The following is a 14,959-nucleotide window of genomic DNA, read 5'->3' as shown; positions in this document are numbered from 1 at the left end:
GCTTCTAATTATGGGTGGGGGCATGTACCTGGTGCTTCTAATTATGGGGGGGCATGTACCTGGTGCCTCTTTATATGGGGAATAATGTTCCCGATGCTTCTGTATGTGGGGGAACATATCCCTGGTACTTCTGTATATGAAGGAGCATGTCCCTGGTACTTCTGTATATAAGAGAGAATGTTCCTGGTACTCATGTATGTGAGACAGCATGTTCCTGGTAATTCTGGATACATAGCGCCGAAGCTTGCGCTATGGTTTTTTTTTCTTACCTTGCCGAGCGCTTCTCCCGCACAGTGAGTGAGGGCAAAGGGGGCACTATTAAGCAGGGGATAAATGTAAATCTATGGTTTCCAGTGTATTAGCAGTGTGTACTCTATATATCGTACATGTAGAGTAAACACTGCTAATACACTGGAGACCATAGATTTACAATTCTCCTCTGCTAACATGAATGGATTAAATGATCCATATGTAGCCCTGTTCTGTGGATCATTTAACCCATTCATGTTAGCAGAGGAGAATTGTAAATCTATTGTTGCAGTGTACTCTATATGTACATGTACTATGTACTACATATAGAATGCACTGCAACAATAGATTTACAATTATCCAATGCTAACATGAATAGGTTAAATGATCCGTAGTACGTAATAGTACATAACATGTAATTGTACTACGGATCATTTAACCCATTCATGTTAGCAGTGCAGAATTGTAAATCTATTGCTGCAGTGCATTCTACAGTATATGTAGTGCATAGTACATAGTACATGTACAGATTCTCAATTCACTGCAGCAGTAAATTTAGAATGATCCCCTGCTAACATAAATGGGTTAAATAATCTGTAGTACAACTACATGTTATGTACTATTATGTACTATGGATTATGATTTAACCTATTCATTTTAGCAGGGCAGAATTGTGAGCGCCTCCCACAAGCTGAGCACCGAGACGTGATGCAGCGATCCTGCCCAGCGGCGACTACGAGAGGCACCTCGTGAGGCAACAGGGATCGGAGTGAAACTGTGAGTGAGGGAAGTTGGGACGGGGCTGGCTGTAAATCTATTGCTATAGTGTACGGGATGTGTGTAATGTATATGTAGTACATATATACAGCACACATCTTCACTACACTACAGCAATATATTTACAATTCTCCCCTGCTAACATGAATATTTTAAATCATGATCCATAGTACATAACATGTACTTGTACTATGGATCATTTAAAGTCACCTGTCCTTTTAAGAAAAAGTATCTGTAATTGGTATCAGCAAGTACATGAGGGGGAAGCACTTGTACTTGGTCTTGAAAAAATGGTATCGGGCATCCCTATTTGCAGGTATTTCTGTATATGGGGGTGTGACGACATGGTGATGAGTTTATAAGTTAAATGTGTATTGGTGTTGGGTTAGATTTAAGTGCGTTATGCTGTGTGACCTGGTTATGAAAAGACTATCAGCACCATCCCTCGTTATCTCCCATTGTTCTCTGAAGGAGCTCAGAACAATGACATTCTGGCCAGGCTCCTGCTATTGCTGTCTGGAGCTATTTAGCAGGTGGACACCTGTGGTATTGTGAAGACAGGATTTCTGGGGAGGGGAAGGTGGATGTGATGGGATTATAATCTGATCTCATCACTTGCTGTATAAAAGTTTGTGCAGTTGCTCAATAAATCAGAGTTTGTTTCACCCTACACTTGTGTCTCGACCAGTGACTGGGGAAACTGGGAGCTAAGGATCTTTCAGGTTGCAATATCTCCTGAGCAAGGAAGAATACAGCGGCGGACTTACTCATCCTGAGTACCGAGGTCCGTCACAGGGGGAACCTGTTCTTGGTACTTCTGTATATGCAGGAGGATGTTCCTGGTACTGGGGGAGCATGTACATGGTACCTCTATATATGGGGGAGCATGTCTCTGGTACTTCTAAATATGGGGGAGCATGTACCTGGCGCCTCTTTATATAGCGGAAAATGTTCCTGGTGCTTCTGTATATGGGGGAACATGTCCCTGGTACTTCTGTAAATGGAGGAGCATGTGCATGGTACTTCTGTATATGGGAGATAATGTTGGTGGTATACATCTGTATATAAGAGAGCACGTTCCTGTTACTCCTGTATGTAAGACAGCATTTTCTTGGCACTATTTTATATGTGTTAGCATGTTCCTGGTATTTCTGTATATGGGGGAGCATGTCCCTTGTACTTCTGTATATGGGGGAACGTGTCCCTAGTACTTCTATATATGGTAGAGCATGTTCCTGATATTTCTGTATATGGAAGAGCATGTTCCTGGTAATTCTGTATATAGTGAACCTGTCTCTGGTACTTCTGTATATGAGGTTGTGTGTCCCTAGTACTTCTGTATGTGGGGGAGGCAGAATGTTCCTGGTACTTCTGTATATTTAGGAACGTGTCCCTAGTGCTTCTCTACATGAAGGAGCATATACCTGGTGCTTCTGTATATGGGGAAACATGCCCCTAGTACTTCTGTATATGGCATAGCATGCTTCTGGTGCTTCTCTATATAGGGGAGCATGTACCTGGTACTCATGTATATAGGAAAATGTGTCTATGGTACTCACGTATATTGGGGAGCATGTAACTCAACCCCCTTTCTCCCATGTGATAGGGTGGTGTTTGCACTGGCATCCTTCATGGTCACATATGGCGCACATAGGGAGTCTTAGATTAATAGCGAGGAGTCACAGGCATCTGACACAACATGAAGGGACAGATACTGGGGAGTCTAGTGGCATTCCTAACTCTGCAAGAGAGCAAAGACTTGGATTGAAGGTGACAATGGTGAGTAATATAAATGTACCGGTATCTGGCAATGATGTAAAAAACTTTAAACGTAATTGACAGAGTCTCTTTAAATAATAAAGTCAGTTTAAGTATTAGAGATAGGTTAAAGGTCAGGGGGAGGATTATGTAAAGTTTTCTCTTCACTTGATTTCAGTACTGAAAGCCCAACACCAAAACTACCTGCAATCGCCTCCCAGCACCGGAACCAGAAATGTTGATATTTTCAGAAAGAAATCAATAATGGCAGCTCACTTTATTCTTTTATTACAGGTTTGTTTTAAAACTTTTATCCAGCCTTTTAGTTTCCATGTCCTAGCTGCCTCACTCTCAGAACAAGTTCAAAAGTTGATTTTAGCAATCCAGGGAAAGTGCCATTTCATTCTCCTCTCCCGCTATCAGCATGCACCCTTTATTCTTCCTACATGGCATGTGGCTTCAATTCATCTGCCGCTGCTGCTATATGTGATATACATTGTATGCATAATATTTTATGAATGTTTCCAAACAGTTCTGTCACTAAAACATATGTCCAGTGCATCTGGAGCAACCGCAGACTGCTCCCATAAAATGCATCTGAAGCGAGTGCATGTTTTCAGATTATTATTGTATAGTTTCACCCAATCATTAAAATCTCATATGAAATGTAACAGGTTGTTGTCATTATAAAAAGTGGTTTTATTCGTTTTTAAGTCTGCAGCATTTATTAAAAGAATACCTGGGGATCTTGCCTTGAACATCCTTGCTCAGGCACTTCCTGTTATAGGGTGACAACTGTTTTATGCAAAGAAAAATGGAAATTGTTTATGATACACTAAACTAAATGCCATTCAGTTAGGGTTTATATCTGCTTTAATGCGTTATTGTAGTGTTTTTTTTAGTGCGGACACTGTCCTTCCTTCTGGAGGGGGCTACTTTTGTTCCCCATGGTCCCTCTGTGTGTTGTAAAGTAACCACCGCTCTGAGGTCACTCCATGATGGTCTACAATCTTACATTGAGCAGGGATGGTCCTGCCCATCCCATATGTCTCCAATCAGCAAACTGGGAAAAGCAGAATGCACATCAATACATCCATATTCCCTTGTTCAGGTCCTGGTCTAGAGATATATGTTCTTCTTAATACTGTTATTAAGTTAAACAGTAGCTGCCTGTTTCTAGCAGTTTGGGATCTCCAGTGATTACCCATGTGCAGTGCAGAATAGAAACCTGAGATCTGTGCATACTACAGCTTGTGGTCCACTGCACGAGGTCATGTCTGTGTGCTCATGTGCATATGGCTATGTATGAGTGTGCGCATTAGCATCATTGAGCTTGCACATCCAGTCCTAGCTTTGGCGCCAAGAGCACTATTTATAGCAGAGCACAACTCAGGAAAGTTCCTGATCTGCAGTTTGCTATCCTGTATTTCAACTGGCTTGCCCCTGACTTTGTTGTATTAAGATCTACATTGCTGACATTGGTCTGTTTTCTGACTTTGCTTCCGACCTGCTGTCTTGGTACTTCTGCTGCCTGCCTGTTGTCAACCTTGAGTTGGATTTTGACCTCACTTCTGCCCCTGAGTTGTTAAATCTGCTGCCCAACTGTAGCTGACCCAGCTTCTCCACATCACAAATATTCTTCTTGCACAAGTTACTGTGACTGATCTGCTCACAACTTCCTGCGCAGAACTGAACTGTGCATCTCGAGCAGCACAACAATTTCCAAACTGCCTTCTGATCTTCTGCTACATTGTGGCTTACTGCAGGCACCTGTGCCATTCCACATCCTGCTGCACCCTGTCTCCAACTCCAGGTGGTGTTGGACAGAAGTTGTAAAGGAAACCCTCTTGTCAACTCGGCCTCTACCAGGTATGTGACAGCATCATTTGTGGTTCTTGGCAGGTATAATACTAGGGATGCACCGATACCGATACTGGTATCGGTATCAGTGCTGGTACCGAGTATTTGGACGAGTACTCATACTCGTAGTAATGCTCCAATACTTACTTCCAATACCAGAAGTTCTGATCAGAGGGAGATCTCTCTCTGACCGCAAGTGCAGAGGGAGCATGGACCCGGCTTCCTTTCCAATCAGGAAGCCGGGCGGGGGGTTATGACCCACCCCCCGACTTCCTGATTGGCTAGGAAGCTGACTTCACTTGTTGCTAGGCAGCCTAGCTTCCTAACCAGTCATGAAGCCGGGAGGCACCTCATGACTTGTGTCCTGGCTTCCTGATTGGTCAGGAATCCATTCTACCTATCAACAAGTGACACCTGCTTTCTAGCCAATCAGGAAGCCAGGAGGCGGGTGATGACGTGCCGCCCGGCTTCCTGATTGGCTAAGAAGCCGGCTTCACCTGTTGCTGGGCAGCCTGGCTTCCTGACCAATCAGGAATCTGCACGGCACCTCATGACTCGCCGCCTGGCTTCCTGATTGGTCTGGAAGCCGAGGAGCCTAGGCATAACATGTGAAGTAGGTGTTCTTTTACTAGAACACCGGCTGCACAGGCAATATGAAAGGTGGGCGATGGGTCATGATCTGCCGCTCGACTTCCTGATAATCTGGGCACACGGAACCGGTATTTGGTATAAGCGAGTACCGAAAAAAAAGTATCTGTACTTGTTACCGAAAATCCAGTATCGGTGCATCCCTATATAATACTAAATCAAACAAATATGAGGAGCAAACACTTTCCTTGTTTTTAGTTTTGTCTGCAGTTGCAACACAGTTGTAAACAATAAAACGTTTGTTCTGACTTGACGTGTAATGACACCTCCCTAAGCAGAGGGATTTAAATTCCTGCTACTGCTACCAGGGAACAATATACTGTAGCTGTGTGTAACAGTACACTATGTTTACCTCAATTTGAATTATATATATTTTTTCCTGTTGCCAAATTGACGAGGCTTTGCAAATGAAACCTCTTAACAGTTATTTTATGCTGTGCATCCTTCATATGTACATCTTCTGCGTGTACTGTAATGCACCCTGATGACCTCTCATGGGTGTATTTTAGGCTGCCTAGAGACCCTGAGGAGCTGAATTGAGAACCTCAGGGCTATGGGATAGGTGGTTCAGGATTAGGTGTTTATTCCCAAAGCATCAGGTTATGTTAATATTTCACTCATTGGCTGCCCTAAGGTATTAAAAAAATTCCTGAATAAAAATAAAAGAACCCTGTGTACAGATAGGCTGTGTTCCCTATATTTGCAGCAATCTACCATGCCACATTTTACAGTCTGATCGGCATATAGGTTTAATGTAACTATTTCCCATGAATGAGCAGACATTTTTTCTCCTGGAGTCTGCCAGCTGTGAGTTCAGAATTAGGCAGCACCTCTGGTTTATTTGTGTCTGCGCTGCGTTAACTACTTCTCCTTAAAGGTTTTCTTGGCACTTTTCCTGAAAAGGTGACTCATCATCGTATACATCTGTGTCAGCCTGTACTCAAAGTCTCCTTGTTCGGCTGACTTAATTACGGACGTTCCGCCATTACGGCGTTACTACATATTTGCCATCGTGGGAATTGTGCTACCTGCCTGCCATCAGCACATGAACAATGATGTAGAAACTTGGCTGTTGCCACCTCACCTGTATAAACTACCATATGAGTGTGTTAGCTTGTTTGTCAGCTCTGTTTATTCAAGGCATGACTCAGCTGTAGGCTGCAGTTCAAGCACCGTTACAAAAAATGATGTAACAAATTTAGTAATTTGTTTGAATAATATGGAACATAGAAGTACGGCTTAGCCATTGAGCATATCCTTAAAGACACACCTCAGTCATGCAATAAACTTTTGTATATAGACTGACTCAAGAGAACACAGCCTGTTGGCCAAATTGCCATGGTTTCCATCTAGGTGATAATCTGGACTTGGCATCTCTGCTGGTCAAATACCCAATGGTTATCACTATCCTTGTTTTCAATCTCCCGAAAACCTGAGCCTACAACAAGTGTGTTTCAAGATTCCAACACTACACTTTCAACAATTCCTCTGCGACTCTTTGACTTCATTGCTTAGCTTGCAACTGTTGGAAGGACAGCCCCTCTTCTGAACCCAGATCGTGCTGTCCTCCTATTCCTCCATAGTTGCCACTCTTTTACATTTAAATGATAGATCTTTGTCAATAAATACCTTTTAGGCAGTCTTGGACCATTAGTTGGTGATTGATGTTTTGTTTTTCTATATCTCACTTAACTGGACCCAAACATTTCAATTATGTATGTATACATCTATATATATATTAGGGATGCACCAATACCGATACTAGTAACAGTATCGGTGCCAATACGAGTATTTGGGTGAGTACTCATACTCACCCAAATGCTCTGATACTTACTCCCGATACTGGAACTTTCGGTCAGAGGGAGATTTCCTCTGACTGGTAGTGTCACGAAGGAACATAGAGCCGGCTTCCCAGCCAATCAGGAAGCTAGGCGGTGGGTAATGACTGATCGCTGAGCTTCCTGATTGGCCAGGAAGATGGCTCCTTTCTGTGTGGCCGGGCTCGATGCTGATTGACTGGGAATCCAGCTTCCCGGCCAATCGCCATTGAGCCGGTCGAACAGCACGGAGATGGCTTCCTGATGACACGCCGCCTGGCTTCCTGATTGCCCAGGAAGCCGGCTCCATACTAGCAGAAGTACTGGTATCGGTAAATCAATATCGATACTCGTACTCGATACTGAAAAACTGGTATCGGTGCATCTCTAATAGACTGGTGCTTTGTTAGTATGAAAAGTGGCAAATTAAGCATGGAAGTCTCTGTACCAGTGGGAGACCAATTATTAAGTCTTGTCAGGCTTGCCCGCCCGGTCTTCTTCCCTCCTGGCAGATGGTCATGCTGCAAGAGTGTAGTAAGTGTGTACAATCCAAGATATCACCAGATTATTCTCAGATGAGAAAACAGGCCACATGACTAAGGTAGAACAGATGTTCCCAGGCCCCTTCATGATCAAATCTGCTAAGGCCACCTTAACTTCCCTCCAGCTTCCCCAAAATAAACCAGACCACACCTAAGGATTTCAAGGGCCATAGTGGCCTTTTATTATACAGTTCACAAAATTAACAAAATTATCAAATTAATTCAGCATCCGAAAAACACACAGAATAAGGCTGCAGGTCTTTGAAGGCCACAATATTAACAGATATGTTGTCTCAGCGGAACCACATAATATGTTAGGCCCCAAGCTGCACCACAACAACCCAGGGACAACCTCCAAAGATACATCAGTATCTAAAATTCCTGTTCACTAGCATGTATGACCCCATGATTTGAGAACACCATAGCAGGTCCCCAAACATTTCTCACCAGCACCTATTTTGGTTACCTTCAAAGACCCCAAACCGCCAACACTGCTATTACACTGAAAAACAGCAACTGAGAAAAAAACAGGGTGGGTGGGAAGATCTCTCTTCATCCGATGATCTCCAAGTGATCAAAGGATCTGTGAAAGGATGACGTGGCTGTGTAGAGGGAGCTACACACAGCTGCACCAAATTAAAGAAACAACCCAAGCCTCTGGGCAGAAAAACCATGAATCAGGGAAGTGGGGGTACTGGAGGGGTTGGGGGTTGTGACGTGACCATGTTTAATGTTACACCCTGAATATGGGTATAACATGAAACATGGTCAGAAAAGTAAACTTAGCCTTTAATTCAAAACTGTACTCAAAGGGGCGGGGCAAGATACCGCCATGCAAATGTTATGGACTCAAAATTATAAGTATTTGTGGTCAGATAACATATGATATATACAAGATGACTAACTATGGTGACTCAGCCTGCCTAACTATGCCACCATGTAAGATTGTATCAACCACTTTTTAGCTTATCTACTGTATATACTATGTGAATAGTATGAGTTATGTTTGTTAAATAAACCTTTTAAATGATTAATATTATTATTATTATGATTTAATGTATTTATTTTATTTATTTTCTTTTTGGCCATTTTGGGTGCTATGGAACAAAACAAAATCCCTTTGCTACATGTCTGGTTGTCCTTACTAATTCCAATGTTAAAAAATATAGAAGCAGAAGAAAGAGTAAAAAAAAAAATCAATGTAAACAATTCTGTTGGTTCCAATTATACTGTGGTTACATTTTATTTATCACTGAAAATTTGTTCAAAGTCAGAATTACGCTTCGAGATACATTTATTATACAAACATCTATCATGACAGGGTTCGAGTTTGAAGTTTGGCTTTTCTTGTAGCTGTAATGACAGTGTTGGTAACATAAATGTATCTAATTACATAGCTGCATCTCATTTACAAAGTATATCATGTGGTTCGTTTTTCTACATATGGCAAAGTTGAGAAACATCTATTGATCTTGCTTGTGGCTTGTCCTAGCGGAATATATTGTTCCAATTAAGTTCTCTGTCACATGCCACAGCATAGATTTTATGGAATCTGCAATAGAATGTTTTTCAGCCGCATGATGAGTTGAAGGCATACTGTACACCAAAATATAATATAGATACATTATACAAGGACATAGATGGCATGTATAAGGACAACAATTTAAACAGGCATGGAGAAAACCAAACCACAAAAACTGGAATATGGGGGCTCAAGAGTAAACAGTGGGCTATATTATAGCTGAACTCCAGGCAAACAACTAAATACATAAAATACATATAGTGGAGCTGTTTGCCATGATAAAAGACTTGTATTTCTGTCCATCGAGTTTTGAGATATAAACAGCTCTGCCATAAAGGACAACCCTGCCTGGTAGGGGAAGAGACCTGATTATTCTGTAATGCAGTTCGGTATCAGTTACAGGTCTTCTCCCTCCCCCAGCCTCTGACTGGACAGTGTAAAGAGAAGCAGCAGACTGATTAGCTCATCTCTTTTCCCTCTCTTCTTATCAACATGGTTGTCCTGCTTCTCCCACTCCCAATCTGAGCTTTGCTGTACAGGGATTGCATAGCTGGACCAGCACATGATGATTAGACACTCCGAAGAAGAGGGGAGGACTACAACATGCAAGGAGGAAATGGGCTGTGCTAAGGAATTGACTCTTTTTGGATTAGCCACATTTTCTAGCATGATCCGAGGCATATGGAAACAGGATCTGAAAAATAATTTATGGAGCAAAAAATACTACGCATTTATTTAAGTTGGTGACAGGGTCTCTTTAATCAATCTGAAATAGGAAATTAAACTGACAGGTTTACTGTAGGCTTCATTTTCATCCTTGTGGTTTTATGCATCTTGCTTCCAGTTATAGCTCCAGAAAACCGAAGGGGTAAAAACCATGGTCTTCTTTTTGCTATACTGCAGCCCACAGAAATGCATAGATGGAAACTGTAATGTTCTATACAATGGTGCAGTCTTTTCCTTGCTGTTTCCGTAGTGTGGAGTTTCCTTCTCAACTCCAAGAAAACCGCAACAGTGTAAATGGGCCTTAATTCTTCAGGATTAGAGATGAGTGGAGGGATTTCAGTGAAACTCTCAAATTCACTAATTGAGATGTTTATGCAAAATGCTATTATAGCTAAGGGTAGTTGGTTGCATTCACCTAGACCTGGCCTGTAATGTTAAAAAATGTTTCAAAGCTTTTGTAAACCAAGAACAAAAGTAGTCACCCTCCAGAAGGAAGGACAGTGTCAGCACCAATTCAGAGAGGATCTACAGCCGAGTGATACACAAATAAGATACATTGTTGTTAATAGTAAGGGTAATTTAGTGCATTTAAAGATTTAACTCTTGAGTTTAGTGTCACTTTAAGTTTGAATGATTGTCAGGAGCATACCCCAGTATTTATAGCCACATGTAGCTCAGTGACCCTAATCCAATCACCATGGAATGTGTCAAGGCAAATGTTGATTGTCTAAGAGCAGGATGGGAGGTGTAAAAGTTTGTGGGACCCCCAATTCTAATTACATAATCCCATCCCTTGGCGTGAGAAGGCAGCAGAAGGTGTTATCCTGTAATGTATGTGGCTGAGGTGTGACTTATTGCCAAATTTCCAGGGTAGAGATGTATTATATATGGAAGACAGATGGTGTTGAAGATCCCAACCCCTGTTCAGGGATGGTTACTCCAGTTTAATGTAGAAGCCCTCCTATATTGGGACATCTGTTTGTTGAGAGGATGGTTTGTCTCTCTGGTGTACATGTCTTTGAGTTGCTTACTACATTGCATAGACCTTGACTTTGCTTGTGTTTAATCCTAGGATGCAGACTTCCTGACACCAATGAATGGGATTATGTAATTAGAACGGGGCGATTCCACAACTTCACTTCCCATCCTGCTCTTGGGCAGTAATACCTTTTGTTGATGTAAATGTTCGGCATGTTCCTGAAACTCATTAGAATTAAAGAAGCAGTTTGGATAAGCTGAGGAACATGTTCAGCTTTAGGGCAGGTTCACTCCATTTTCTGAACCAGATTTGGTCCGGAAAATGGTGTGAACCTGCCCACAGTTACAGTGCATTCCAGACCAGATAAAATAAGACATGCAGTATTTTCCTGGTCTGGTATGGACTGCATTGGCGTGAACAGAGGCCAGAAATAACATAGGGGTACATTAGGATGAATTTTGGGTCTGGTCTGGAGATGATCTGGATGTGGTGTGAATGGGCCCTTACAGAACTAATGCATTTGAATGAAATTACTGTTAGCTATACAATGACCTGGATAAATCAGAACCTTTATACAGATGCTCCTCGGATTCCAATGGATCAGTTTACGTTTTTTCAACTTTACGATTTTATACGATAGCAGCGACAGGACCTTCACAGAGTCCTCAGTCTGTCAATCTGTATACACTGTATAGTATATATCATAGCTTTGCCTGCCTTATTCTTGGCTAAAACACTTACATTAAGCTACCGATGGACAAAAACCTACTGTATTTGATAATAAAGTGTTGAATATCTCACCTATATACAACTCCCCGGTTTGCGATACAATCACTTTACAATGGGTTTATCGGAATTTAACCCCATCGTATACGGAGGAATGTTTGTAAACATACTGGTACTTTTTTTTTATTTAAAGGGCCATTTTCTTATCACAAGAAAATGATCCCAAAATTGGACTTTAATGCAAATGTCAGCTTTTAAAAGAACAAACTTGTGAAATTACATCAGCAAGGTTTATATGGGAATTTTAGTGATTGGGTTTAGATTTACTGTAGCAGTATACTGATTCATTTTTCTTGCCTCAAGTTCTCTGTCGTGGTTATTCCATAAATGTATAATATTCTGATTGTGTCCGTCTATTCTGCAAGACCATACTTATCCTGCTGCCAGAGGAATAACCTTTTTTTTTTTTAAGACATGGCACTTTTAGAATTCCTTCTCAGCATATTTTGTGTATTTTTATTTCTTGAAGGTGAATGTCATACATAGTAAGTTTCAAAAATGCACAAATGGAAACAGTCCTTTTATTTGTCTTGAAAAATTACAATTTCATAGAACAGAGCCAGACACCTCCCGGTGAGTCTCATTCAACCCTATCGTAAGTTCATACAACCAGTTCTCTCAGCCGTCGGGGAAGCTGGAAGAAAGCGGAGTTAGCATTCCATGAAACCATCGGAATAAAACAAACATTTCTACCTGGAGATGTGAATTGTAGAACAGTGTGTTAGTAAGAGAGTAAAATCAGTGATATGCTAATATACAAGATTCATATTTATTAACCAGAACTGCCAATGTCCCGAGTCATTTGATATTAATGTGGATTCAAAAATTAGAGTTTTTATTTTCCTGAAAAAATTATATTTTGTTGAAATTGTAAGAAAATGCATTGGAGTTAATAGGGAAGGAAAACTAAAGATATTCGAGGCAGATATAAAAGACACAGATTAAAGCAGCTCTGTAAATGTTTGATACGTCATTAAATGTAATTATTTTTTAAATGAAAGGAGTGTAAGTACCTGGATGAAACCTGATATCAGCCTCTTGCAGTCAGTACAGCAGGAATGGAATGTGAGAGGAAGAAGCGGCACAAAGAGCCAATCTTGTGCTGACAAGAAGCATGCTGATAGGAAGGAAGAGCAGAGCGATGGGAAGATGAGCTAATCACCGGGCTACTTCTACTTTCACTGTCTAGTCACAGGCTGGGGAGAGTCCAGCATAACCTGTGCTCAGAGGAAGTGGGTTGAATGATGCTGGCCATAAAACTGAGGACAGAAAATCTAGTGACAAAGTACTGCAGGGGAATTATCCAGATTAAAGGTTTTTAGAGCTATTTATTTTTATCTTGTTATTCATGGCTGGAGTTCTGCTTTAAGGTGGTTTTGATGGTTTTTAAAAATACAATGGGCATCATATGCTTTTTGAGGGTTACAGAAGCCTCTTTCAACTATCCCTGACCTGTGCCAAAAAAAGTTTCTCGTTAGCCTCATTATTTTATGATTTGTTCACAAAAAAAAGTTAAGTCTATTACCTTTTTATCCGATTGCTGAATGTTGGTGAATTGCATTCTTATGACGGGCTGAAGATGTGCAATATACTTTTTTTCCGTAAATACTTAACTTAACAGTAATCCGCGCATAATTAAAGCTGAACATTTTTCTGTCCCAGGCCTGAGTGGTGCTCTTTCAGAACTTTATCCTGGACTTGTTTTGTTAGCTGTTTGGTTATCCTGTTGCTTATCATTTACATATGTTCTCCAACAAACTCTTAAAGTCCATAAAACCCTCTATTTTTTATCACAGAGAGTGATAGACAGGCATTTCCCTGCACCTTGCTAGACAGTGCAGGAGGAGTTTGGAGGATCTGAGCAAGGCTTTTACATCATCCCCAGGAGATACAGCATTATGCTGTCAATTTAAACAGCAGAGTTAGGTGTGGTTATTCTCTGATAGGTCTATATCGGCAGAAGGAAGAGGGATGTCACTCTAACAAAACAGTGCCTAACCAATGGCTCTACGGGCAGGATAAACAGGTATTTACAAAATGTTCATGGGAGTAATAATAGTTCTACTGAACTGAAGCCAAAACATTTTCTATAGTTTTGGATAGCGTAAGGGAAGCCCTGTTAACTTTTTTTTTGCCTTCTGTGTCCCATTGGGGAGATTTCCCTTCAGGTCCTGTCCAATTGCCACACCAGGAAGTGAGAGGAAATCCCTCCAAAGTGAGGGAAGTCCTTGGTAAGTCCGCAGGGTCACCAGAACTAGTGTCCCCATTGGAAGGTTTCTCATTTATTCCTGTTCTGATGACAGGGACACTGACAACAACAAAAACTAGACAGGTGTTCTACTTAGGGTCGCCACCTTTTCTTCAAGCGTAACCCGAACACTCTAGCGATGCACGGACATTTTTTGGGGAGAATGAGTTGTAGCTTATTCATATGTAAATACAGTAGGAGGCCAGTAGCCCCTATCTTCATTTTGGTTGCCCGTGTCTGCATCTTGTGTCCGGGTTTCTGCTGCCATGAAACCCGAACACAGCATTCAAAACCCGAACTGTCCGGGTGAATCCTGGACAGGTGGCAACCCTAGTTCTACTCCCTCTCCACTCTATCCAAAATCTTTAGCTTCACTTGCACTTTAAACCTTCCAGGAACAGTTGTGTTTATTCTATGCTCATATAGCACTTTGTACACATTTGAACTCCACACATGAACAATAATACAGTGTACCACAGCATATTCAATGGTTTTACATCAAAGAAAGTGAATTCTTATGCAGTAAAGTTTTTTTCAGATGTTTTATAATATTTTGACCATTTTTGTTATTATTTTGTTGATATTATAGATTCTATTGTGTAGATTAGTGACATACAAAACAAATACATTTGGATCTTATGCAATTCCTCTAAACATGCCTAAGGCTACGTCTACCTACAAAACCAATATTTCTGTGGGATTTGTCAGTGGTTCCGTCAATTCTGTCAGCAGCAAAATTCTACCCAGCATCAAATTCTACAATTTGGAATCTAACACTAAAAACGACTTTCCTGGTTGACATTACAGCCAAGTTTTGAAGTTTCATGCCCTGGCAGTAGCTGAGCCGCAGTGCCTTTTCTTCCCAGACAGAGTGGTCTTCAGACCAATATTTTGCTTTCTACCAAAAGGTAACCACCTCTTTCCACTTCTTTCCACCTAAACCAGGAAGTATTAGTACCAAGTCCTTTAGGTCAGTGCTCCCCAACCTTTTTATCGCCGCTGACCGGTCAACGTTTAATAATTTTACCGTGGCCCGCTGAGGGGGGG

This window comes from Nanorana parkeri, unplaced genomic scaffold (assembly GCF_000935625.1).
Source record: "Nanorana parkeri isolate BGI_ZX_2015 unplaced genomic scaffold, ASM93562v1 scaffold117, whole genome shotgun sequence".
In the NCBI taxonomy this organism is placed as follows: domain Eukaryota; kingdom Metazoa; phylum Chordata; class Amphibia; order Anura; family Dicroglossidae; genus Nanorana; species Nanorana parkeri.
The sequence above is the reverse complement of the archived record's forward strand: the minus strand, read 5'-3'. Positions refer to the sequence as shown.